The 23747-nt window shown below is 41.3% G+C and overlaps 1 non-coding gene across 1 annotated transcript; it reads left to right on the forward strand.

Moving 5' to 3' along the window:
* Window positions 1-9381: 9381 nt before the first annotated feature.
* On the forward strand, window positions 9382-9500 carry LOC145416371 (5S ribosomal RNA). The gene has a single exon (XR_013900262.1). It is a non-coding gene; the product is annotated as a 5S ribosomal RNA (ribosomal RNA).
* The last annotated feature ends 14247 nt before the right edge of the window (window positions 9501-23747 follow it).

Consider the following 23747-nt stretch of genomic DNA (forward strand, 5'->3'; position numbering starts at 1 on the left):
CTCATCCACTCTCTTCTTACTCTCTCTTACTAATCTTTTCACCTCTCTCTTTCTTTCTACATGTAACTCTTTCTTCTGCCTCTCAACTTCTTCCACGTCCCTATAATAATGAGACATAATAATGATAATAATAATAATAATAAAATACCCGATATATTTCATCTACAATCGCCACAGGCTCTCTTTCTCCCCAGTCTTCTTGCCTCCCTCTCCCTCCCGTTCCTTTCCCTCGCGCCCTCCCGCCCCCTCCCCCTCTCCGTCTCCTCCCTTCTCCCTTTCTCCGGTGGACGAGCGCTGCGCCCTCTATGGGCTATGTTTGGAAACATATGCTTGGCAGGGCCTGTCGGCAAACTTTTGCTCATGGGTGTACATGAACATGCCTAAGCATAAGGCAGAGTCTTAATCTGTAAGTATAACGCCATCCTTAGTTGTTGTTGATGCCGTTGCTCAACCACCTGTCTGTCTGTTTGAGCAGACCCATCGACCGCAGGTAAGCAACTTTTTATTTTGTGAGAAAGAAGGAACCAAAGGCCATGAGCCCGCAAAACTGTTCATCAAAGAGAATAACAAAATACAATAAAGAGCCAAATTCATGATCCAATCATTTCGAGATGCCTGGACACACTGCGTTTGAAAGACTGGATATCATAGGAAGCAGGAAGTACTGACAGAGGGAGACCGTTCCAGAGTTGATCTGTTGCATAAATGAAGGACTGGGAGTAACAGTTAACTCATGCATTAGAAAGCTGGACAGAAAAGGGATGAGAGTTTGCTGCTAGACGGGTGCTACGCGCCCATCGTAGAGGTGAAGGAATACAAGCGGACAGTTCAAAGGCATAGTGACAGTTCAGAGCCATCAGTAGTGACAGAAAAGAGATAAAGATGCAACAGTGCGGTGAAGAGACAGAGGTTGAAGGGAGTCAGAATGAGGAGGAGAGTTAATGAGACGAAAAGCCTTTGACTCCATCCTACTGAGAAGAACTGTATATGGGGAACCTCGCCACACATGAGAGTTGTACTCCACACAGGGGCGGATAAAACCCGTGTATAGAGTCAACAATTGTGCAGGGGTAAAGAAGGAATGGAGCCGGCTTAGCACACCTAATCTCTTGGAAGCAGATTTTACAAGAGATGTAAGATGATCTTTCCAAGATAAGTCTCGAGTAAATGAAATCCCAAGCATGTTCAAGGATGATGCAGGATTAACCTGAATATTATTAAACATTAGTGGGTACTCCTGTGGAAGATTTTGTCGGGTTGATAGGTGTACAAACTGAGTCTTTGATGCATTAAAAACAACAAGATTATTTAAACCCCGAACAGAGATACGAACCAAGTCAGACATTAGGTGTGCCATAGCCCCATCCCTTGTTTGTTGTAGTAACTGCTGAGATGGACGTTGCAGGAACCGAATGGAAAGGTCAAGGGTGGAGTCATCAGTGTATGAGTGGATAAGGTTAGATGTACAGCTTAGAAGGTCATTGATGAATAAAAGGAAGAGAGTAGGTGAAAGGACAGAACCCTGAGGAACACCACTGTTGATAGATCTTGGAGAAGAGAAGAACGATGGCCGTCTACTACAGCAGCTATAGAACGACCAGAAAGGAAACTAGAGATGAAGGCACAGATAAAAGGATAGAAACAGTAAGAGGGCTGTTTGGAAATTAAAGATTTATGCCAGACTCGATCGAAAGCCTTTGAGATGTCAAATGCAATTGAAAAGCTTTCGCCAAAGTCCCGAAAGGAGGATGACCAGGAGTCTGAAAGGTAGGTGAGAAGATCGCCAGTGGAGCGTCCCTGACAGAACCCATACTGATGATCAGAAAGAAGGTTGTGATAGGAAAGATGCTTTAAAATTTTTCTATTAAGAACTGACTCGAAAACTTTTGAGATACAGGATGTTAAAGCAATTGGTCGATAGTTAGAGGGTTGGGAATGGTCACCCTTCTTTGGAACTGGCTGAATGAGAGCAAACTTTCAGCAAGAAGGAAAGGTACAAGTTGATAGACATAGACGAAAGAGTGCCTCGGCAGGGTGTAAGCACAGAACTACAGTTCTTGAGAACAACAGGAGGGACTCCATCAGGCCCATATGCCTTGTTAGTATTTAGGCCTGTGATGGCAGAACATACATCAGGTGAAGAAATATTAATGTCAGCCATGAGGAAGTCAGAGGGGGGAAGTGATGAACAGCACCAGAATTGTCTAAGGTGGAATTAGAGGAGAAACTCTGAGCGAAGAGATCTGCTTTATCAGTAGAAGTAGCTACAGAGCCATCAGAGTAGAAAAGAGGAGAGAAGGATGATAAGGTAATACTGTCAGAAAGGTTTTTGGCAAAGTGCCAGAAGGAGCGGGAAGAATTCGAGTTGGAGAGTTGAGAGCATTTAGTACGGATGAAATTATTTTCAGCAGAGCGAAGAACAGACTTAGTATGATTCCGGGCAGAAACGTAACTGTCCCCTATGTGGTCGCCCCGTAATTTCCCTACACCATTGATGTGTCTGTGCCTTAATATGGCGTGTGCTGTGTAGTGCTCCATTATGTGTGTTGTGTGGGTCTATTATACAAGTGGGGCATGTGTCATCTGATTCCACCTTACCCAAATCTAGGCTGATAGCGGAGGAAGGCTAGGTGATGTCCAGCTCTAAACTATGATCGATTAACTCAATCATCTGTATTTAAGGACACCTCCGATTGGTGAACAGCAGGGGGCGGGGGAGCTTGTAGGATGGTGTTGTGATCGAGGTATCGTATGGCCCTGAGCGTGAACTGAGTTATGTTGATGTTTTTCGTTGATAGTTTTGGAATGTCTGGAGGTTGGATATTATTGTGTTATTGTTTTATGCACATATGTGTGTTGTGTGTCTCTGTCATGTAATGACAGTGGTGTTGTGTACTGGCACAGGCTGCTGCTAGAATTGAGTACCCCTCATATTAATGTAGTCTATGACAGGGAGGGCTTTAGTTTCAGTGTAAATGTGACCTATGGGAGTGGTTTTAGTGCAGCCAATGGTGAGGCATAGGGCACTGTTTTGTAAGACTTGCAAGATGCTGTGATGGGTATTAGATAGGATGGGAGCCCATGCAGGGAAGGCATAGGACACCACTGGTGTAATTTACTGTTGGTAAAGTAAGGATTTTTTTTTTTCTCCCTACAAGGTCTGACCCTGTAGCTGACAGAGTGCACTGAGTCTGGAGGTGCACTGCCTCTTGATCCTGTACTGTACATTCTCAACGACACCCCACATGATCCCCTCATCCCACACCATGTAGACCACACCCCTTCTTCCCCATACATCACATTCTCTTCATGAACATCTGCACTCGGCATCATTTGGCAAACACAGACTCGGAACAGATCATCTCCAAATCATTATCACCACAGAGACACAATCCAAACGTGAACGATCACACCTATCACACATAAACTACCCGAAAACTGACTGGAAAAAGTTTACTGAAGAAACTGAATAACACTTCAGCACACTAAACCAACATTAACTGACACATTACAGTGGTCAACAATGTCATACTCAACGCCAACAAACATCCCACGAGACAGCAGAAGACATTACAATCCAAACTTTATAAAGGAGATTGTCCGCCTCTTAAGACAATGCAACAGACTCAAACACAACTCGCCTCTCCTGACATGCAGAACACCATTACAAGGCTCCAAGAACTAAACAATGAGATAAACAACAAAATTAGTATGAAGAAAACGGAAATGTGGAAGGCCTTTCTAACAATTCTTAGTCACTCTACAGACAAGTCTCTGGTCTACAAAACATTTAAGTGTCACTGAATCACAAAATGCACTTCCAAGACCCATGCGGCCATCACCTCCAACGCACAACACATCCCATCCTACAAAGAAGAAACATAATCGTAAACCACTACGCATACCTAAGTCACTTTACGCCAACACACTGCATCTGAAAAACAGCCCTTTTAACACAGACAGCCTTTTCTACTCAATCACAATGAAACCTACTTCACTCCAGAACAGATACTTAACATTATTAAGAAAACAAAGACCTCTACAGGAACATGGCCGGATGGCATCTGTAATCTATGCGTGAAACATTTAGAACCACAAAGTATCCAGGTCTTTACAGACATCATCAACTACTCATACGCACACTGTTGCATTCCCAATATTTGGAAACATGGAAGAATCATCAATACTCATAAACCAAACAAAGATCTAACACCTCCTACTTTGAACAGGGCCATAACATTAATTAGCAGGCCTACACAATCCAAAATAAGTGAATGCCTCATTCTCAACAGTCACTCCCCATATCCCCTTTACTCCTTCACAACACGGATTCAGAGCACTGCACTCTACCAGCACATTACGGACTATCTCACACAACGAGCATTCTTACCGCGTCTGACACGGTAGAGAGAGAGAGAGAGAGAGGCAGAAGGACGCTTACACAGTATTGTGTAAACGGCTGCGTAAGCATAACATCCATTAGCTCGAAGATAAGAGCGAACACCACGCCCCGAAGCAAACACTATGGGCGAGTGTGGGCCAGTGTGTGGGTAGCCAGGACAAGTGAAGGACAAGGTATCACTGATTCTGTGGATAATTAGACAGAGACTCCAAAGGGTGGAATTCACACGCGACGTGCAAGTCCACGACAATCCTGTGAGGATATTATGCCCATAAGGGACTAGTGTTACGTACCCCCTACCCACACCTTGATAATGTACAACATAAAATGGACCCACAAGTGAGTTGCCATTGCTTACTTTTAGAATACTTATTAATCTGCACATGGTTGATGTCACGACATAACCCGATTATAAACGTAGGAAAATAAGGATGAGAATTCAAAGTGATATATGTATGCGAAAAAAACTGCGGTGTAACATAGCATATTGAGGATAAATTATAATTCTACGTATGACCAAGTGTTATAGCAATGATGAGTGACGCCATTATAGCATATTGCGAGGGTAAAATCGCAATTCCAGGTATGACCGAATAAATAGTCGAGTCCAGCTGGGCGGGTTTCATTACCCATTTCCCCCTCCAAGAGTGCAGGCAGCTACAAGCATCAAACGGCGTCAACGCCATGACACCTGCCCAGCATACATTTATTATAACAAGAGATAATAGTAAAGCCTTAGAAGCTATACCCTGAAGCAAACTAATCACCAAGATATACAACACAACAAGAAGCGGTGCCAAGGCACAGCCAGTGTTGCCACACTTTCAAATGGGAGTTATCGCACCAGCTCTTCAAAATTATCGTTTTTTCGCTCGAATTACCGTACACTATCAAATTAGTTTTTCATAGTGTTTAATAATTTGATGTATTTTAAACTTGTCGCCGATACCTTGGTGTATTTACTGAAAAGTTACCCATTACAATTGTCCTTAAAATTCCCGCCACCAGACCTCCCATCTCACCACCCCCCATCCCACCACCGGGCTGCCACAGCACCACCACCCCAGGAGAATACAACGGTAGGGTTAGTGACCCCAATCAAGAGGGTCACCAGGACACTACGGTCCTGAGCCCCTGTTCCACGCAACTGCCCCAACAACAGGTGACCGGGGAAAGGCAACTACATTGCGGGCGGGACAACCATCATCAGAAAAGGGGTGGGACTGAACTAGCTTCAGTCCCAGGTAACACTGTATTGACGGCAATTGTTACACCCTTTAGGGCAGGAGGCCCAAGGCTACGGCCTAATAAAGTGTACAAGGGTAAAGTGACCAAAGGGCCTTAGTACACCCCGGAGAGTTGCCCCAGTGCATCCCTCTCCTGCTGTTCTCTCCTACAGGAGCAACACCGCGCCAACGGTCCCTATACGTGGCGGGGAAGGAGCGGCCCTGTACGCCCTTCAGTTGCTTCTGGTCGGAAAGATCAGCTCCCGGCTACGGCCAGAGTACATACCAGGGTAAAGAGCCCCTGCTATCATACGTGTAGCTTTTCCCTACTACGAGAGCAACACCGCGCCGACGGTCCCTATACGTGGCGGGGAAGGAGTGGCCCCATACGCCCTTCAGTTGCTCCCTGTAAGACGGGTAGGTATCCGGCTCCGGCCGTGGCACGTACCAGGGTAGAGAAGCCCCTGAAGATAGCCTCAGTACGAACTGGAGAGAGTGTGGCCTCTGTGCCCCTTACTCCGGCTTGTCCCCTACTACAGAAGCAACACCGTGCCGACGGTCCCTATACATGGCGGGGAAGGAGTGGCCCCGTATGCCCTTCAGTTGCTCCTTGTACGACGGGTGAGCTCACGGCCACAGCCAACGTATGTACCCGGGTAAGGCGACCCCTCTGCAGGCCGGGTCCCCCTAGGGCTCTACCCTCACGCCCTTGTCATGGAATGAACATTACCCAGGAGGTACAGGTAAACAGTGAACAGTGAACAATGACTAAGTGAAGACCAGTGTGAAACTAGCAACAGTTACCATTAGTCCAAAAGAACTCAGTGCCAGCAGGACAGAGAATGAACCTTAGAGTAATTATACAAGTCCCCCCAATAAAAGAACTTTCTGTTAACACATAAGACTAGGGTGCGCGGGCAGATTAAAAGCCTGTGTGTGAGTGTTGCCGTGACCAGGTGACTGTGTCAAGTGTCGCTATCCGCACCCTGTCTTATTTATAGTAGTATTTCCCCTACAGACTTCCAATCTTGTTTATCCCCTCTGTGATCAGTTCAGTGTATATCCTGCCTAAAAGTGACACATAGACAATACCTTATACAATTCAAGACATCCCTGTATGAGCTTTGTATTGTGTACTAAGTGTGACTATATCTTGTGGTGCTGAAGGTTAACTTTGTGTCCCTGTTCCCCTGTATCTCAAATATCACTCTGTGTTGTATTGTAACTGTTAGAATTAAGGTAATAGATGTGTTAAGGTGTACTGCCTGGATTTTATGTCCTGTTCCTTCGTGGGTGCTTTACTTCCGGTCTAGAAAGAGGACCCCGCTTCAGTTGCTAGTGTTTTTAGGACAAGAAGTCGCCTTAAAAACACCAGCATAACAGTCTTTATCAGAACCGTAATTTTGTAAGGTACTGACGTATGTTCAGGTGTATTTTTATCACCTTTTATTTTGTATCAAAATTAGGCATATCATGAAAATCTCATATTAATTATACTGTTATAATAATATAATCAATCTTTTATTACAATATATATATACATATATATATATATATATATATATATATATATATATATATATATATATATTGCTATATCTGGTCAGGGGCGTTCCTAGAGCATTTGACAACCAGGGCAGACCTATCCACTAGCACCCCCTAGCTCCCAGAGATGAATAATATGCAAACGAGAATTCGCCGTAATAGTTTTACGGTAGTTTCAGAATTCAGGATTAATGAAAATTAAGCAGCATAGAACCATTTACTTTCTATCTAATTTCTGACAGAATACTGAAAACCTTGAAACGGTGAAATGAAAAAGTTACCATTCAGCTAAACGGCAACCCCTATGGCTGTCACCCGGGACGGGCCGCCCCCCTGCCTTCCATTAGTATGCCATTGTGTCTTGTTGTTAGGGGGTTTAGTCTTTGCTGTGGTATGGCGGACAAATTAACCAAGATCAAGGAGGCTTGACTTTGTTGGAACAGACTGGTGTTTACGTTTGACACCACCACTGACACTTGCATCTTTCTTAGAAGCCATAGCCAGGGTTAAGTACAGTCATAAGAAAAACTATTGTTACCCTTCAGAGCTATGCACTATGACACAATGACGAAGTGTTGTGGAATGACGGGACAAGAAAATTTGTACCTGAAACCAGTCAATGTCGGTTATGTGAGACACAGACAATAGAATTAGTGCTAAAGGTAATAAAAGCTAATAAGATCATTTGGCCTCTGTGCATAAAGACAATACGCTTTATTATCCGGCACCGAATTCATTAAATAAAAATATAACCGAATGGTCTGAAGTCGACAACACACATGTAGATGGGCAATGAGTATGTGCACCCATGCCAGACGTATGATAGTACTTCAGCCAATACAAGCCAAGTTATGGTGGTACCAATCTTAAGTGGCGGTTTAGGTGAGGCACGAACCTCTGTACAGTGTTGCCACGTGTTCCATACCCGCTATGTGAATGGCTCTGATATATGTAATAGGCATCACAATAAGATAAACACATAAGAATATAATGGTAACGTGTTTATTATAATATATGAAAGAACACTAAACTTATTATGCGAAAAATATTTATACGGCAATACAGAAACGTGGCATAAATATTTTACAGTGTTGCTTAAAAAAAAAGTCACTTTTATTGGCTGTTACCGTATTTCTGGGGTTGGTAATAATGTCACAATTATGATTATAAGATAATGTGCAGGAATATAAGAAAAAATATGTCAATTTCTTAGTTTAAAAAAAAATACATTAAACCCTCTTGAGGCAACACTCACACACACCCAGTCCCACCTGGCCAGAGCTTCGTCTATCCTAGGCCTGTTTGGGGACACCTCTTAAAAAAAAAAAAACGCACCAAGACTTTTACCTCCTGGGTGGTGTGGAAATAAAGTCAAATTTACAATATGTACATTATAAAGTGATGGTCTTTGAAAGAGGTGAAGTTAGTGAATGTACAGCGAGGTTGGATGGTGAGGAATTGGAAAATGTGAGTACGTTTAAGTACTTGGGTAGTGTGATGAGTGAGGATGGGGGTTTGGAGGGTGAAGTGCTTGAAAGGGTACAGCAGGGAAGAAAGGTTGCTGGTTCTTTGAAAGCAGTGATAAGAAACAGGGAAGTGAGCATGGAAGTGAAAAAGTTACTACATGAAAGTATTGTGATACCAACTCTAACGTACGGAAGTGAAGCTTGGACATTGTTGGAAGGACACAAGTCAAGAGTGAAAGCAGTGGAAACGAGTTATTTATGAGGAGCCTGTGGAGTCACGTGGAAAGACAGGCTGACGAATGAGGATATAAAGGAGCATTGTGGTGTGGATGTGGATGTGATAGGAAGCATTATGAGGAACACACTGAGGTGGTTTGGCCATGTGGAGAGGATGAAGGGTGGAAGACTGACGAAGAGAGTGTATATGAGTGAGGTGGAGGGGGGAAGAGGGAGGGGGAGGCCGAGGATGAGATGGAGGGATGGGGTGGAGAGGTATATGAGAGAGGGGGGTGTGAGTTGGGAGCAGGGCAGTGAAATGGCGGGGGACAGGGCGACTTGGAGGCGATTTGTTTGTGGCCACCCCAAACGGGATTGAGGCGTCTGGCAATAGATAGATAGATAGACATTATAATGTAAAAGAAAGTAAGGTGAAGTAAGGTGGAGTGGGCTGGAACTCTACAACAGGTGTACCGAGTTCAAACTTAACCACGTGATGACGTGCCTACTTTATGTTATGATAGAAAATAACGGCCATACCACGTTGAGTACACCGCTTCCTGTCCGATCAGCGAAGTTAAGCAACGTTGGGTCTGGTTAGTACTTGGATGGGTGACCGCCTGGGAACACCAGATGCTGTTGGCATAACGTTCTCCCTACGTGTCAAGTGGGGTTGGTGGAGGATTAGTGCCCCTCCCTGTAAAACAATTAACTCTAAGCCCTTGTCCACCCCGTTTGGGATACATGGCGTCTGGCAATGAATGAATGAAAAATAACCAAAATGTATCCTAAAATACCACAGACGAGAGAGAGAGAGAGAGAGAGAGAGAGAGGGGGGGGGGAAGGCAGACCAGGGGCAGTGTTGAGTGCAGCTGAGTGGAGATGGAGGAAGGGAGGGAACGAAGGAGGGAGAGAGTGATTGAATGAAAACAAATCATGGCGCCACAATAGTGAGGTCATCTGACGCCATATGTAAAACAATAATATTTTAAAATATAATTAGATATAATAAAAACAAAATAAAGAAATGAAAGCACAAGTTTATGTCACTCATAAAAGAAACAAAATTCCCAAGGGTGACGCACATCTCCCCCCCGGAGAGAGAGAGAGAGGCATCGCGGGTATGGAAAACGTGGCTACACTGTACAGAGGTTGGTGCCCCACCCAAACCGCCAGTTAAGAATGGTACCACCTTAGGAAATTTCAATGTATTAATGTTATGTACTGGATTCTACTTATAATAAATGTTGAGTAGAAGGAAACATATTATACATGTTCAGCTCACTGCTTTAATATTTTGTATACCCACCCCCTGCTTCCAAAACAGCCTCTACGACGTCTGAAGCATCCATCTGAAGCATTTAACCACTCGTCTAAAGCAAACAAAATGAACTCGGTCACCCTTCCTAGACTATCATTAAAAAAAAAAAAAAAGTCGATGCCTATAGCTTTAACCCGACACGTCCCGAGCTATTTCACACCTCTGACACCCTCCAATCCCGAGGTATTTTCGATTTTTTTTTTTTTTTTGCTAAAACCTCTGCTTTTGGTGAGAAACATTGAAAATTCATAGAGAAATCGCTCACCTGAGGTTTAAAATACTCGATCCAGGTAGGAGTACCCCCTTACCTGACTGGGTTTTCTAACAGGCTGGCACCAAAGAAAACGAGTTCTATGGGAGGGTAACTATTTCACACAACTCATAAACGGTATTTATTTATTTACTTGGTACGAATTTATATGTAGTATGAGGGTATATTGGTTTTCAAGCAGTAATATAGGCATTATAAGCATTGTTTCACTCACCAACTCATCACCATACCTGACCTTCTTTTGCCACATTACCTGATCATTACTTCTGACTGTTTCTTCTTCTAATGCTATGTAAACTTTGTCCTCCACATTGTCATCAATTGGGGAATCACTCTGGCCCTGAACATCTTTACTGGCCAGGTCACTGGTAACAGGTGAATTGCCGAGACAATGGTGTGAGGGGGGGAGGGGGAGGTTATGTGGTGTAAGGCATTGTCCCCGCTTGGCATCTTGTAGAGGAATAGAGGAAGGTGTCCCGTGTATACGTACAAAAAATCACGTGCGAAAATTGAAAATTGTGCAAATTAGGGACCTTGCAATTGCACGACGTACCAATACGTCACTGAGACTGGCATGTGCAAAATGTTGCAACGTACCCATATGTCGACGGGATGGGGCGGGTTAATACCCTTCAAAATAATTTATTTGTTGTATTCTATAGATAGTAGTATTGAATAGTAGGAAAATAATAAACTCGCTGAGTTTCATTATTAATCTCTGGCAGGGCCCTCAGGGTAATGCAAACACGTCCTATCTACTTCCTTGCCATATGGCTCATTCTTGCTCATTATTCCAACTCTTGTAGTGGGACTGTGATATGGCAACACTAGATAGGGGAGGGGCGAACAGCAAGGACCCGCCCACATAGCCCTGCTAATGTTCGTTTAGCTTCGAACATTACTGGGGATAATGATACTTTTTCTTATGACTTTACAATAAATAAGAGGAAGACAAAATACTGGGATCACACCAAAACATGCAGTGTAAGTAATCCAAGTCATCACGCCATCACTCCACATTACCTGTGGCCGTCCGGTTAACTGTTCTCAATATCACCGAGTCGGGCACCATCAGCGATGTCCTCAACGCATGTACAGTTGATGTAAATCCTCTGCACTAGGTAAGTCTCCATTATATTGCTTTGAGATCCTATATAAAGGCAATACAAAAACGTATATCAGTGCTGAAGGACTTCATCAGTGCTATAGGTGTTGAGGACATCACTGATGGTGCCAGACTCGGTGAAATGAAGTATAGCAGCAGAATGCAGTCCACAGAACTTAAATAGATAATTCATAGAAATGTGCATAATCTTGCAGATAATAACTCGGTAAGACCATAAAAAAAAAAAAGTATTTTCAGTGATCACCATTACATTAGCCCTTAAGATCCTCATCTGTCAAACTGTGGAACAACTGTGCATGATTAGCTATGTGTTCAGGCATGTCTTTAGAGAGTAAATTTGACACATGACCCTCGTGAATTTATTAGGCAATCTGATGAAAGAAGACCTCCATTTACAGTTTTGGTTTTTAGCCTATTTCTTAGCTTGGTTTCGAGATTAACTTTGCTAAATACTCTTTCACATTCAGCATTAGAATGTGTGGCCTCAAAATTTACTGCCATGCTAACATTCAACCCAAAATTATCGCACAAACCGTACGATAATCGAAAACGATATCGTACATCGATAATTATCGTGTGGCAACACTGAGCACAGCAAACCCGTCCCTGGCAGTTATTTAATGCTGACGTACACACACAACAGGATATCTAGTCAAAGATGTCACATATCAAGTTTGGAGTAAATCAGGTGAAAATTTATGATTTTATGCTTAGGCCCAACCCACCTGACACTGACTCCCCCCTACCGCTAACTGGGGGGTTAACCCCCTGATGTAATGAGGCATGATATATGATGCAGATTTGAAAGATGCATCTTCAGGTTTTGGTTTCATGTCGACATGACGAATCTGAAAGGAAATTATGATGAAAGAACTATTGTTTAACGTTTTTTATTCTTACATTTTTTGGCCTACTACCTGGGTGTTGGCCCAATTTGGGCCAAAATTTAACCAGGTGATCAGAAGGTCACAGCCCATCATCCACGTAATTTTAGTCAAAATCGCATCAGTAGTTTTCATGTAAAGTTGTTAACACACAGACAAAGAAACCGAGTCAAAACAATACAACTTGACAACAGTAACAAGACAATTCGCTCTCATTAATGAAAACAACTATGGGTGACACTAGAATAATTCAAAGGCGACTAGAGCGAGGAAGAAACAATTATTGACTAAAGGTGCAATTAATAAATAATGTCCAAAGCCTACATTACTGAACATAGACTTTGATGGATCCCCCTGAAATATAGTTATTAAAGTATTGATTAACTAATAATAAGTATACTGTATTTATAGAATGACGGGGAATAGTCCAGGGTGCGAATTGTCCTGATGGGGAATCATCCATGTTTTGACGGAGAATTGTCTGACAGTGAACTGACTTTATGACGAATTGTCTCGGAACCCTAGCGTGCACCTCCTGCACCACCTGACACACCACCTTCCTCACCACTCTCGTCACCAGCACTTTTGACACTTTCACTAGCTAATGCACTCACTTCATTCATAAACCCTTCAAAGTCAATTTCTGACACCTCAGACATCGCATTATCCTCTTGATCCTCCCAGAAAATGCCCCACCGACAAGTCTTCACTCTCCATCACTGGTGGTTGGCGCTTCTTGGGGTGGCAATATCGCGTGCTTGGGGTAACCCCGGATTTGGGCCACTTTTTGCTGCCGTCTTGCCTATTACAAGTTCAATTCGCGTCACTATTAAAAAATGCACTAAAATTCAATAAAAAATAGGTCCTCACATACAATGAGGTTCGCATACTGTGAGCTCGCGTATTATGCGTGCCTACTGTACTTGTATTTATCTAATAGCTTTTATAACCAATATCTTTTTCTTTTGAAATTATATTATTGTCACAGTAGATTATGGTTCTTGTCATGTTACCCCACCAATGTAACAAAAGAACTTTTCTTTTTCAAATAAGAACGCAATTCTTTGCCTCAGTGATAAACTAAAAATGACACCTCACTTCTAAATGACTTACCAACATGAAATAATAATATTTCCTGAAAAATAATATTATTCCTTACTGCAATTTTTAAAAATCAGGTCAAAGTTTTCTTCAAGTTAAGAATATTTTTACACTGCTTGCCTTCTCAGCAGATTCAGTTTTTATACGTCCACATGTAATGTGGTGAATACAAACTTTACAGCCAACTCTACCTGTCTCTAATTTTGAGTTTTAAAATCGAGTAAAATTGTTTTTGATTGACACGGTTTTTAGTTTTTATTAAGGAGTGGGGTAAATTTGTTATACAGTACAACATTAATCATTACTGGAGTTAACTTATAACCAAATATCAATAATTCTATAGAAATATATTATAAACATTGCTTTCTGTTTAACCCGCCCCATCCCGACGTTTTCTGGGCAGTGGTACGCCCCAGTCCCGACTTTTTTTGGACCTTTTTTGGGGGGGCTCAAACATCCGCTTGTGGTGGGAAACATCGCAAATTCATAGAGAAATCGCTCACCTGAGGTTTAAAATACTCAATCCAGATAGGAGTACGTCCTTACCTTACAGGGTTTTCTATCAGGCTGGCTGCAAAGAAAACGAGTTCAATGGGAGGATAACTATTCTACACCACTCATAAACGGTATTTATTTATTTGGTACGAATTTATATGTAGTACGAGAGTATATTGGTTTTCAAATGGTAATATAGGCATTATAAGCATTGTTTCACTCACTAAATCATCACCATTCCTGACCTTTTTTTGCCACATTACCTGATCATCATTTCTGACTGTTTCTTCGTCTAATGTTTGTCCTCCACATTGTCATTGATTGGGGAATCACTCTGGCCCTGAATTTCGTACTGTGGCATGACATGGCTTTACTGGCCAGGTCACTGATAACAGGTGAATTGCTGAGAAAAGGTCATGCAGGGGGGGAGGAGGTCATGCTGGGTAAGGCATTGTCCCTGCCTGGCATCTTGTAGAGGAAGGTGTCCCGCATATACGTGCTAAAAATCACTCACAAAAATTGAAAATTGTGCAAATTAAGGACCTTGCAATGTCCTTGCAATGCCGCCACATTAATTTACGTTTCCGGGATATGAGTGCACATCATGTGAGGACGTGAATTCACGTCTCCAGGACGCTGCGGGTTAAAAGAGATGTATTTTATAGACTTAGATATTTGGTTACCAAAAGCTATTATTACTGTTAAGATAATGTGTGAAATCCCTTACGCAACAAAATTTTCAGTAATAGTTATTGAGAAGATTGGGAAATGCAAGTTTATAATTACCAAAGAAAGGACAGTAGCACAGCAAATGACTCCTTCTCTTACTATTGTGTAGTGTTGACTGATCTTTGCCAGCTCATGAGTTGTGCAGTGCTCTCAAGCCTCTCATGTTGAAGCATTTTTTGATGTGTAGCAGGCAGCCCAAGGATAACAGCCAAACAGGTCACAACATGATTGTGTTCATCTCTCTCATTCAAATAACTGTGTGAAAAATAAGATTTTATTGGGCTATTCATAATTATGTTTAGCGGAAACATTTTTTTTTAAATTTAGGGTAAACTATGCACGGGTTTGGGGGGTATTTTGTGAAAAAATCCGAAATAACACAGGTGGGTTGGGCTTTAAATTTTTTTTCTCGTTGCCAACCCTGGTAAGATCATTGAAAGCAGACAAAATAAATTGCCTCATTTAACGCTAGGGAAACTAAATAGATATGATTTACTAATAGATATTACCTGATTCCTGTATTACCTACAATGTTACTAATACCTCTAAAAGTATTACCTGATTCCTGTATTACCTACAGTGTTACTAATAGCTCTAAAAGTATTGAAATTCTCTGTGTTTCACTTAACAATGCCCTCAGCAGGACTTCTCATGTTAGTTCACTTGCTATAACCGCTTCAAAGAAACTTGGACAGAGTCCGTAACTTCGTCACTGACGAGCAGTTAGCTATAATTTACAAGAGTCATGTGCGCTCTCAGCTGGAATATTACCTTTGTCGAGTGGATGTGGAGAGGCTGCACTAAAACACCTGGACAATATTCAGAATAAAGCTGTTAAAATCATTAGTAACCCTGCTACCACTGAACTACCATACCTCCCTTACAAGTAAGAAGGAATATTACCTCCCCTGCATAATATTACAGATACTTTCATGGCACAATTGGCACATTCACAGTCGAAGTTGCATCCATTGTGCCACCTCTCCACGCCTTCCCCCACGCTACACGGGCATCTGGTAGCGCTCATGACTGGACTGTCATACTGTCATATTGAAGAACTTCTAACAGAATTCTTTTATTCCTCGAACTGCATCTCTTTGGAACTCGTTTCCCCAGAGTGGTTTCCCCCCAACCTTCAACCTATGGCTGTTAAATCCAAATGTAACAGATTTTTTTTTTTTTTAATGAATGGAGAACACCTGTAATCTGGGGTACTGATTATTTTTTTATTCATTTATTTTTCCCTCTTCTGTTTATCTTCTGTAAAAGAGAGAGAGAGAGAGAGAGAGAGAGAGAGAGAGAGAGAGAGAGAGAAAGAGAGAAAGAGCTGAGTACAACCGGTTGAAGATCGCCTCAGCCTAATCCATCACCACATTCATTATCAGCAGTAAACATGAACACAAGTACTTTCCCCACATCACACCTAACAATATACATTTGCCACACACACCTTCCATTAATATCCTTGGAATGTCATATGCAAATGGATTCACCATTGAGGACTATGTGTACAGTTGCCCAAGTAGAAACTGCAATAAAATGTTCTACTGTCTGGCTGCATCTGGGAGCTAACCCGTACTAAACAAATGCAAGTTTATGAATGATTCAGGCACAACTTAAAGTCTCTGAAAGGAGCGCCCTGACTGGCTGAAGTGGTGAGAGTAGTACAAACTAAGATCCTTGATAAATACGGATCCTGGTCATTCCACTTGTTTATCGATCCAGACACAGCACATTCCTTGATGCGCTCACCAGTTCAGGTCATGCTACCGAAGTGTTACAGTACCTTTCCAACGGCAGCTTATAATGACGCTTTTCTGTATATATTCTCGTGCCTTGCTTTTTTCCTTATATTTTAATGTTGATATTCTTTCTCGTTAGGTGCTATTATATGTAGTTTGTTCACTTTCTTTTTTCTTACTTTATCCACGTAGTTTAAATGATATTTTGCAAAATTAAATGCAGACACACCAGCTGTTCATGTCCAACTGCATTACCTCCTAACATTAATGAAAAAATGCAGACACACCAGCTGTTCATGTCCAACTGCATTACCTCCTAACATTAATGAAAAAATCAATTTTAAAACATCACCGTAGTTATTTCCCTCATACCTCGTTCCATCACAAGCTTACGCTGCTCTCTTTTCAGACTAATCATTGTTATCTCCAATATTTCGAACGTAAGTTATTTGTACTTCGAAAATGTTACTTGTACTTTGAATTCTTTGTGATATTCCCTCCACTGAACCATACCATCAAAAGCTTATTTGGTATACTGAAGGAATCCATGAGATGTTATGTTTTTGACACTGTTCAGTGAGGATCCAAGAATATTTCTGGCGTGTTGCCTAAGTCACATTCCAAAGTAACATTTGATAAATTCTAACTATGAAACAGAGAAGGAAAAGCTGGGAACATGGACACAAAACCTATACTTTGCCAGCCAATGATGGGTTGTACATAACTGTGTGGAAGGGATAAACACAACTGACTTGGAAAAAGGTATATATATATATATATATATATATATATATATATATATATATATATATATATATATATATATATATAATCCTGTGTTGCCCCATAACAAGCGTAGGAGCCCGGGGCTAGGCTAGTTGGTCCTGACATTTCAGATGAGAGTGACCAGTCTCATTCATCCCTAAGTGGCATTACGTGAGCAATAAACCCCAACCACCCCTTGGATATAAACCTGCACCGGCTCAATCCGACTGGAGCACCTTAATTACCCACTAAACCACCAGGCGCCATAACTTGGTGTTATGGTTACCACCCAGCGTAGTAAGAGGAAATGGCAGATACCCAAAGCAGCACTACATCGAGTGAGTGGATGAGCGCCCCTACCTATCACCTCATACTTAACTTTTAAATCTTGATTCAAGAACTTTTTCTTAGAATTATCTTATCTGGATTAATATTTAATATTTACAAACTTATTTTTGAAAACCTGTAATTCACAAAAGACAGTTTATTTATTTATTTTTTTTTTAATAACATTGAAACTTTCACGATACCTTTCACTTTCACCAAAACAATTATTTCGATACAATCTATTCCTAAAAGTTTTCCTAAAAAATTACTATTCCTTTCTACAAAAGTAAGACAACAAATATCAAGATATTCTACATTACAGATACTGTTCTCGGTGTAAACGAGCTGCTTATTTCAAGCTCTATCTCGTTTTCCAGATACACTTTCCACTATGTCTTCTATGTTACTTGTCTTAAATCAATGAAGGCGACATGTGCACATTCTATACACACTCTACTGTAGACCTAGTCAGACCATCTTACTAAAATGATCTTACCTTTGTCCTTCAAAATTTACAAATCTGAAATTAAATCGTAATAGAATATGTTCGACTATAACCCATCCAAACCTATGCATTTGCTGCACCTTCATCTAATGTTTTAATGGAAATTATTGCGATAACCTGTTCTGTGAGAGTTATCTCAATGACTACACACACACACACACACACACACACACACACACACACACAGAAACCTGAAAAATGTCCTGGTGTTGACTGGTGAAACACCTTTGGATCCGACATCCACTGGCATCCAGTACTAATTCTTTGATATTCTCCTCATAACTGCACCGTCATAAACTTACCTCCTGTACTGCGCGAGGAATCCATTCCAAACTGATGTAAGATGACACTTGGTCCAACACACACCACCTCAACACGCACTGACTGCTGGTTCAGTTCAAGTACGGTATGTCAGCTATCAGTATTGCCAAACTCAGCCCAGATGCATACTGATGTACAGTAATCTAAGCAATTTCAGCACTGTACGCTAAGCTTTCTATTTCTGTTATGATTATTAAACGGGAACTCTAACATAACCAAATCAAGTTTTGCAAGACCAGAAAAATGCCCAAATCGACCACAGTTCGGAGAAATGCAGCATCAACAAGGACGCTAATAATTAAAATCAATTAGTGCCTCTCGTAAATCAGATATATTTTTGTGACGCGAGACATGTGATGAAATAGAAGTTTCGTTCCCGTGTTCTTATTGTATAATTAATCTCAGGGACGAGGGAGAAGCTGATCGTAAGTTTAATATTCGTAGATCAGTATAGCGCTAGAATGTCGACAGAACAGACAGTTTACACACACACACACACACACACACACACATTATCTAAAATTTCACCAAAGAAAATCCTCAAATATCTACTTTATGGAGTTACAAGTGATAAAAACGAAGACCTTGCTAAAATGGCTCATGGTAAGTATATACTATTACTCTCAATAGACTCTTGACTGTGGTTGGGCACAAATAGTCAGTATATCGCCAAAGAAAGTGCTGAATATGGATGTTTATTAATTAAACGTCTACAATATTGTTAAAATATCAATAAATAGCAGGCATATGTTCGTTAGTGGCAAAAGCGCTTTTCTGGCAACACTGCATTTAATCTCGCTCAGCCGCCGCATCACCAGATGAGTTGCGCTGCTGTACTACCAGACGGGTTGCACACAGCTCCCCGACCCGATATTTTCCTCAGCATCTGACACCCTAAATATGGCTTAGAGGAAAGCATGGCTAATTGAGTGTTTTACAGTATTCGAACAGTCAATGAGTGTTGTCTACAAAGACATATTTTCCATGGTATTTAGGGAGAATAAAAACCATGACCAAGGGATGACATCACAAACTTCCCTTGTGTTCATGTCCGGACGGGGAGCCGTATTTACAGTGGTGGTAGGAAACGGATTCATTTTGTCGGCACCGTTTTTTTTTTTTTTTTTTTTTTTTTCCAGCATAATGAACATTTGTTACATTTTTTCTTATATGATACGCTATTAATCTCCTGTAAGCCCTCCTAATCTATGTTCATGATAAAAAGAAATGCAAGACGAAAAAAGTAAAGATGGTAACGTGTGCAACGACAAACAAACAAGCCTTAGTAAGAGGTGCCAGCGTTGTAAGCCGACGAGAGTACGGCCCTTAACATCTCTTCCCTAGCGACTTATTTCGTGTATGTGATTTTTATTATGATCTTGTCACCTCTTTCCCAACTGTTTATTTTGTATGTAGGCTGTAGCTTAAATATGGTCGTCACCACTTTCCTAGTGATTATTTTTAGTATTATTTCCCCTTATATGCTGGTAACATGCACTTCCGTATTGACTGATTTTGCATGACACCCCTTGATGCTTTCACGAGATGCTCACGTATAGTACATGCTGTTACAGGCGTTTTACCCCTGTGGAGGTTGCCTCTTCGTTGGTACTTTACAGCAGCTAATATATATAATACAGTATGATGTAAAAATAAAAATCGAATGCTCAACAAATTCCATCAATTTATGCCATGATTCTCAGTTCACACTGTTAAAGGTTCCTGGGGCCCGGCAGGGAGCCACTCCGTACAGTACACGTACCGTGAGTTGTTTACAGCATATCATGCAGCATCACGACCCACACCTGCAGTACACGGGCACTCCCACTTTCTTCATTAGTTCCATTTGGTCCTTCATGTAGGGAAATTACACGTGGATACACCAGTTGTTACACAGTTTATTATAATGTTGCGGTCATTACAATAACAGTAGAAATTTAATTTAAAAAAAAAAATTGTTCAGTCTGCATTAAGAATGGTTAGGCCATGTAATGTTGTCTTTCATATTACAGTTTAGTTTTAATGATAATATGCTGATGAAAGCATTACCAGTTTGTAGTATCTGGTCTGCTGGACCCTGTTAACTCCAACCGTGCAACATTTTGACTGTAGCAAATAAATTGCTGTGCGGTGACGAGAGTCGGCATGTGATATGTAGGCCTAATGAAGATTGTAAAGAAACCTCTAGAACTAGGCTACTATATTTGCTTAAAATGCTTCTCATTTATTACTAATATATCAGTCTGCATGCTGAAGGTTTTTTGCAGGCTTGAAGTGAACGAGCATGGCAATGACTGTCACACTCAGCAACCAAGTTATTCATATGTGAACCTAGCAGAATTTATTATAATACAGAGCAATAAGTTTCTGTTTAGCCTGTTGTAATTTGTTTTCTGGTGACTAGTATGCCAATATTCTGAGAAACAATTGCCAATTAATCTCATTCAGTATTTCTATTGTATTAACTTTAAATTGTCTTGTGATGTAACTGTTACAGACCTGGAGAGGCAGCACAATTTCCCGTAAGGACACAGCCAAGAAACAAATAAAGGAAGAGGCAGAAGGCTGCTAAAAGCAGTGCTTTCCTTTACAGCTTGTTTAAGCCAGGGAGAAACGGTGACCAGCAAACTGAGGAGGAAACTGAAAAGGATCCACAGGCAGCTTCACAGAGTCAAGCATAAACAGATGAGTTTGCAGAACAGGAGGAACAAGATGAAGCAACATATGGTTCAAAAGTGAGGATAACACAGATCTACAGAAGGATGAAGAGGTGACGTCAACACGGGATCTAGAGACGATGGAGACAGACAGGACATATGTAGAGCAAGACACACACAGCAGTGCCAGTGCAAGCTCAAGATGAAAATCCAAAGAATTTTCAGTTTCATATTTGTTTCATTATAAATTCCCGCTGATCCTGGCCATGTCGGAAGTTTCCCTAATATGCAATGAGAAATATATTGAAATGTGTAATTCAGTCGGTTCCTGCCAACCAATTACTACTACTCAATGAAAGCACCAGGACGCTCATTCCAGAGGCAGTGGTATGAGAAAAATCCGAGGCTGGAATATTCAGTAGAACATGATGTCATGTACCGCTTCTGTTCCAGGCTCTTTATGATTGAAGATTAATACCAAGTAAAGTCTGTTTGGACGTATGTAGGAGTGAATACATGGAATAATGCCACTGACAAAATAAAAGATCATTCAGCAACGGAGGTACATATGCCTGGTATGGTAAGGTGAAATGGACACAAGCCAGCAGAATTCGTTGGCTGAAGCCTTTCAGTTGACTGACGGTAAAATGCTACATATTCAGTGAGCAAGGAATACAGAAAAACAGAATGAGTCTGTCTCACGTGTTGTCTCTGGCTAGGCAAGGTACGGCCTTCATGGGTGATGATGGAAGAGTAACTACCTCAGACAGAGGTAATTTCATTGAATTTGTATCTCTCTTTGCAAAATATGAGTGTCGTCAAAATGCACTTGAATGTCGTCACAGCGTCGCAGGCTGCTAAAAAGAGATGACAGGTGACTTTCCTTTCAAACTGGACACAAAATGATAAGTCTTTTGCTATTTCTGTACGTAAAACTAACCTGGAAGAAATTAGAAAATAAAGGAACGCATCATTCAAGTCAGTGGTGTGCAGTCAACCACAAGACAAGAACTAATACATCTTCTTTAAGAAAATGTTTGAAAATAAAGAATATTAGAGGTCAGGGTTATGAAGGGGCGGTTAACGAGCGGATTTTACAATGGACTGCAATGTAGGATAAGTCAACGGAATGAAAAGGTTCTTTATGTGCACTGTCACGCACATTGCTTGAACCTGGTCCTTGTACAGGCTGCCAGAGCGAACCATTATTTTATTTCTGTCTTCAACATGGTGGGGAAAATTTACTCTTTTATATCAAGTTCAGGAAAACGGCATGCATCATTTGTGCAGATACACATTCTATGTCTATGTACCCTACCGAACGTGTACCTGAACTGTTAAAGCTCTCAGACATTTGACTGGCTGCCGAGAAAAAGCCTTAAGGACACTGAAGAAGGTTTTTGCAGCAGTGGTGGAGTTCCTCCAGGATTTATCTGATTGCAGTCCACCTGACTCAGCAGCTGCTAATGCAGTGATGCTGCTTCAAAGCATCAACTTTGAATTCATCCTGTGCTTGGAGATCACCACAACAGTATTTATGGAAGCTGCTGTTGTCTCTTATGCACTGCCACCAAAGAAGCAGATGAAGCAGAAACTGAAATTCCATCACAAGTTAAGGACAAAGAAGGCAAAGGAAAATGCCAGCAAAATACAAAATTCAGCCGTATATCACCAGCAGAGGATCATTCATTTCAGACTTTGGAAGAATATTACCGTGTAAACGTGTACTTTCAGTTCTTGGACATGGTTATTCAAGAGACTGAAAGAAGACTGAAAGATAAAGAGAATAACACTGCAACAGACACGATTCTTAGCGCCTTCCAGTACATTACAGTAGCAGCAAACTGGGAAAAATTACAGTCAGAAGCTGTAAATGCTGTTCACGCACTATGCAGATTCTATGAATTCGAAGAAGAGCATGACAAAGTTCTGAAAAAACTAAAGGTGTTCCACTCAGCACACCCCAGCCTCAAAAATTATGTGATGACAAAGATGAAGTGTATAAATAGTCCAGGAGCTGGGTGACATTTCTTCAGACCGAGAGAGACGCAAGTTTCAATATACCAGTGATGTAGGGTCTGGTGGGGAGATCACAGAAACCCAGTTATTAAGTTGAGCCAATGGTGGATGTGGTAGGGGGCGCCACCCAAAAGTGTTCCCCAAAATGCGTTTCTTCAGACCGAAAGTGACACAAAACCAAACCATTCAGGACACGGAATGAAAAATGTAACTTAACAATGGTTTCGTGGTGGAAAACGTGCTTTATAATATTTCATCCTACTTTTACGTCTATCTATATACCTAGGTTGCTTCCCCCAAGGAAAGGGAGGTAGCCGAGACAGGACACACATTTCCAATTTACTCATCCACTTAAACACGTTCATTCGCATCTTAGCCCCAGAGGGGAGAAGGGACAGATCCTCAATGCACCACACCGCACGAGGGTCAACTGCGCAGTGCAATCATACGTTTTCAGTATAGCATGTACACATTATCCCCTAAATCTTCAAAACCAAAATTAACCAGATGCATTTTACTGTTTGTTTTTATAATCTGTCACATTTATTGCATTCTTGTATAGCTTGCTAGGCATTTAATAGGAACTAATATTTTCTCCATCAATTTGTAAAATATGGATATTAAGAATG

Source organism: Coenobita brevimanus, chromosome 105 (assembly GCF_032717465.1).
Source record: "Coenobita brevimanus isolate Jiangsu-jjx chromosome 105, ASM3271746v2, whole genome shotgun sequence".
NCBI classification, from domain to species: Eukaryota; Metazoa; Arthropoda; class Malacostraca; order Decapoda; family Coenobitidae; genus Coenobita; species Coenobita brevimanus.